We start from the raw sequence: 5,548 nt of genomic DNA on the forward strand, positions 1-5,548 counted from the left end.
CCCCGGGCGGGCGGGGCCTCGAGGTGGGCGGGGCCGGCAGGCTGAGGCCCCTCCAGAGAGGGGCGCTCCGCTTCCCCGCCAAGCCCCCGGCCCCTCCCTCGCCGCGGTCCCTGGGGAAGCGCGGCCGGACTGGGAGCGGTCAGGAATGCGCTCACTCGCCCCAGGCGCGCCGCTGATGGAAGCTGGGCGGTGACCCGTTACACATAGTGAGCAGCTAGGAAAATTCCAGCACAAGCGGAATAGGGAAGCCGATCAACGGCAGTTTGTGTCCGCCCAGTAAATCCTCTCTCCCCTAACCCAAGGACACAAGAGTAAATGGGTTGCACTTCTCCTCCCCAACCAGAGGGAAAATAGCTTACATCACCCCACTCAGGGAGACAGACAACAGGGAATAAATCTCATTGGGTACGTCAGCATAAAGATGATGAATATTCTATTGACCGGCCCCTGAGTGCCCCCTAAATGCCCAGCCTTTCAAACCCCTGAAAATGAAGGTCCCAGCAGCTTCTCCTTCCAGGGAGCACACTGCCCATTCCTTCCCCCTCTCCTCCACCTCCTCCCGCACAAATCCCCAAACCTCTCCGTGACCCCAGGAGACTTGCAAGCAGGGGAGCAATGGGCAGCGGCAGCTGATCCGGGCTCACCCCCTGAACCTGTCACCACGGCCCTTTCCCCCCTTTTCTCTGGCTTCCCAGTGAGCCAGAGCAGCCCAGCCTGGGCTCTCCTGTTGCTTCTTCTATGCCCTTCCTTGTCTCACTGCCTAGACTATGTTTTTGCTGTGGCCAATAAGTTCTTACTTGCTTTTCTACACTTTGTCTCTTGGTTGAAATCCTTCCTCAAGAAGATAAGAACCGAGGTCTCCTCTTCTCCCCAGTAGCATGTTTTAGGCACCAAGAGTTGGATTGCACAAACTGTAAGGCCACCAGCCACCAGGCCAGAGAAAGGGCTGCTTTACTCTTCCTTCTCATCCTGGATTGGGAGGGTGAGGCAGCAATTCTAGTTTAAAGGGGGTGACTTCCTGGGAGCAGAAAATTAAAGTAACTATGAGCACCTGGCAAAGAACTGAAGCCACCGCATTGATTTCCAAAGATTCTGCTCACAGGCGTGACTCCCCGTGCCCACATTCTTGGCACCCTTACACTGTTACAGTTTAACACGCGCCTGCCTCACCTGCCCAACTGCACTGCTTGGCCTACGCTCTCGCTTGCCTCTGTACTACTATTGTATCTAGGAAAACGATCTACACAAATGCTCAGAGCAGTGGTTCTCAACCTTCCTAATGCCGCGACCCTTTAATACACAGTTCCTCATGTTGTGGTGACCCCCAATTTCATTATTACAAATTGAACATAATTAAAGCATAGTGATTCATCGCAAAAACAATGTCATTATATATGTGTTTTCCGATAGTCTTAGGCGACCCCTGTGAAAGGGTCGTTCGGCCCCCAAAGGGGTCGCGACCCACAGGTTGAGAACCGCTGTCTCAGAGTTTAGTGGGGTCAGGTCTCTACAGCACTTGGCAGGTAGAATTTCTACAGTATCATGGGTTATGGCAGGCAACAGCGTTCCCACAGTCTGGAGTTCTCAGTGTAGGGGTCCATCCTAGAGGGGTTCAGCAGAAATGGCGTAGACATTATAAAAGGAATAGGAGACATACAGACTATAAGACATTATACAGAAATGCGAGATACAAGACAGCTACGAGGTAAAGGGCACCCTAAATTTACCTCAAACCATGAGTCCTTCCGTTTTCCAGCTACTGCCTTATTTACAGTACCAGCAAGAACCTTGTACAAAACCCTCCTCTAGCTGTAAAACCCTTTAGTCTGTTATCACCTCTGGACACACTCGCTCTATCTTTCTTTTACGCTCCTTTGCTCTGGTCCTGCTGACCCGCCCGCTCCCGGACTCCTAGACATATCCCCCGACCCGGGTCTGCAGAGACACCCATCACCTGGGAAAGTTTGGCTTCCTCCCTGAGATTATGGTGAGATTATATGGTCTGGTCCCTGCTAGATGGCTGAGGCGTCAGACACTAGTGCTCGAGTGCTGGGACTCCAGGCTCTGCAGTTGGCCCCAGGATGCTGGGCTCTCTAATTCCTAACCTCCAAATGGGGAATCAACCTTCTATGCAGGATGGGAATTCCCTGGCCTGTATCTTGGCTAATTGGGCCCAATTCAACCCCAACCTTAAAAAAGAAAAGATTAATTTTCTATTGTAATTCGGTCTGACCACAATGTAAGTTCCCCACTGGGGAGTCAAGAACTCAAAATGGGAGCATTAATCAGAGCACCATCCTCCAATTGGATCTTTTCTGCAGGCAGCAGGACAAATGGTCAGAAATTCCTTATGTTCAGACATTTTTCCTATTATGAGAAAGGCAGGATCTCCGCCAGAAACAGAAATTGACAACATGAGCCCTGACCAGCATCTTCAATGGTTAGAGTGTTGGCCCTCGCACCAAAGGGTCTCAGGTTCAATTCCCGGCCAGGGCACATACCTGGGTTGCAGGTTCGATCCGTGGCCCTGGCCAATCAATATGTCTCTCTCACATGGATGTTTCTCTCTCTTTTTCTCCCCCTCCCACTGTCCCATCCACTCTCTCTAAATACATAAATAAATAAATTGATTTTTTCTTTTTTCTTTTTTTTAATATATTTTATTGATTTTTTTACTGAGAGGAAGGGAGAAGGATAGAGAGTTAGAAACATCGATGAGAGAGAAACATCGATCAGCTGCCTCCTGCACATCCCCCAGTGGGGATGCGCCAGCAACCAAGGTACATGCCCTTGACCGGAATCAAACCTGGGACCCCTCAGTCCACAGGCCGACACTCTATCCACTGAGCCAAACTGGTTATGGCTAATTTTTTTCAATAAGCTTTTTGTGTGTGTGTGTGTGTGTGTGTGTGTGTGTGTGTGTGTGTGTGTGTTTTACGTTAAATCTTTATTGTTCAGATTATTACATTTGTTCCTCTTTTTCCCCCCGCATAACTCTCCTCCTCCCAGTTCCCACCCCACCCTCCGCCCGCCCTCACTCCCAGCCCACTGTCCTCATCCATAGGTGCACGATTTTTGTCCAGTCTCTTCCCGCATCCCCCTCACCCCTTTCCCCTCCAAGAATAGTCAGTCCATTCCCTTTCTATGTCCCTGATTCTATTATAATCACCACTTCATTCTGTTCATCAGATTATTTATTCACTTGATTCTTAGATTCACTTGTTGATAGATGTGTATTTGTTGTTCATAATTTGTATCTTTACCATTTTCTTCTTCTTCCTCTTCTTTTATTTTATTTTTTAAATATATTTTATTGATTTTTTACAGAGAGGAAGGGAGAGAGATAGAGAGTTAGAAACATCGATCAGCTGCCTCCTGCACATCTCCTACTGGGGATATGCCCGCAACCCAGGTACATGCCCTTGACCGGAATCGAGCCTGGGACCTTTCAGTCCGCAGGCCGAGGCTCTATCCACTGAGCCACACCGGTTTTGGCTTCTTCTTCTTCTTAAAGGATACCTTTCAGCATTTCATATAATACTGGTTTGGTGGTGATGAACTCCTTTAGCTTTTCCTTATCTGTGAAGCTCTTTATCTGACCTTCAATTCTGAATGATAGCTTTGCTGGATAAAGTAATCTTGGTTGTAGGTTCTTGGCATTCATCACTTTGAATATTTCTTGCCACTCCCTTCTGGCCTGCAAAGTTTCTGTTGAGAAATCAGCTGACAGTAGTATGGGTACTCCCTTGTAGATAACTGAGTTTCTTTCTCTTGCTGCTTTTAGGATTTTCTCTTTGTCTTTTGCTCTTGGCATTTTAATGATGATTTGTCTTGGTGTGGTCCGCTTTGGATTCCTTTTGTTTGGGGTTCTCTGCGCTTCCTGGACTTGTAAGTCTATTTCTTTCACCAGGTGGGGGAAGTTTTCTGTCATTATTTCTTCAAAGAGGTTTTCTTTATCTTTCTTTATCTTTTATATATATTATATATATAATATATATATTTTATATATATATAATATATATAATATATATATTATTGATTTTTCACAGAGAAGAAGGGAGAGGGACAGAGAGTCAGAAACATCGATGAGAGAGAAACATCGATCAGCTGCCTCCTGCACATCTCCTACTGGGGATGTGCCCACAACCCAGGCACATGCCCTTGACCGGAATCGAACCTGGGACCTTTCAGTCCGCAGGTCGACGCTCCATCCACTGAGCCAAACCGACCTCCGCCAAAGAGGTTTTCAATATCTTGCCCTCTCTCTTCTTCTGGCACCCCTATAATTCTGATGTTGGTACGCTTGAAGTTGTCCCAGAGGCTCCTTACACTATCTTCGTATTTTTGGATTCTTTTTTCATTTTGGTTTTCCAGTTGTGTGTTTTTTGCTTCTTCACATTTCAAATCTTTGACTTGATTCTTGCGCTCCTCTGGTCTGCTGTTGGGAGTCTGTATAATATTCTTTATTTCAGTCAGTGTATGCTTAATTTCTAGTTGGTCCTTTATCACAACATTGAGGGTCTCACTAGATTTCTTGAGGATCTCACTACATTTATCGGCGGTCTAACCAGACTTTTTGAGGGTCTTACTAAATTTATCGGCGATTTCTAGAAAGTTCTTGAAAAACCTTAAAAGTGTGGTTTTGAACTCTATATCCAGTAGTTTGCTTTCCTCCATTTCTGTCATTTGTGTCCTGTTTCTTTGTCTCCACATTTTTTATGCTTCGCTGTGTTGATAAAGTGGTTTCCTGTGCTAAGTGTCCTCTAGGGCCCGGTGGCTCAGCCTCCCCAATTACCTGAGGTGGGCACTCTTGGTGCACCCCCTTGTGGTCTTTGTGCACAGTCTTGTGGTAGTTAAGCCTTGATTGTTGTAGGTATCACTGGGTGGTATTGACGTCTAGGCCAATTGTCTGTGAGAATCCGCTATGTCTATGGTGGGAGAACTTCTGTGCTGAAGACACCCTTATGGGGCAAGACTTGCTTCAGTGGGACTTTGGTGCTCCTCAATAAGCTTTTATTTAAACCAAACTGGTGTCATGTCAGGAAGCAAGACTTCAAAATGCTCCCTGTAGGGAATTATTCTGATACTTCTGAGCACATGGACAATGATACTGAAAGGCCTTTAACATCTTTTGAAACATTTGGATGATACAAAAATGATGCTGTTTTCAACTTCAGAGAAAACAAGGTTGTAAAATAAAGGACATAATCAGTGCATGACCTGACTCAGTAGTAAACAATGTTTAGGGAACATGTAAACTCTATTAACAAAACATAATTACCAGGGCACTACAGGGTGGTTAACAGAGATGGTATGTGGGCAACAAAATAGCCACGAGGAGTTCGGTGGTCTGTGGCTGTCCTGTGGGAGTGCCTTGAAGAGTCTGGAAAGGAACATTAATTTGACATCCTAAAGGTAAAGACCGAGCTTCGTGAAGGCCTAGGACATGACTACGCACCATGACTTGCTCTTAGTCAGGAACTTATCTTCAGACTGTCAGTGTCGTTACTTTTGGCCTCCGGGTTTGCAAGGACTGCTCTGCCGGCCT

This window comes from Myotis myotis, unplaced genomic scaffold (assembly GCF_014108235.1).
Source record: "Myotis myotis isolate mMyoMyo1 unplaced genomic scaffold, mMyoMyo1.p scaffold_m19_p_8, whole genome shotgun sequence".
NCBI classification, from domain to species: Eukaryota; Metazoa; Chordata; class Mammalia; order Chiroptera; family Vespertilionidae; genus Myotis; species Myotis myotis.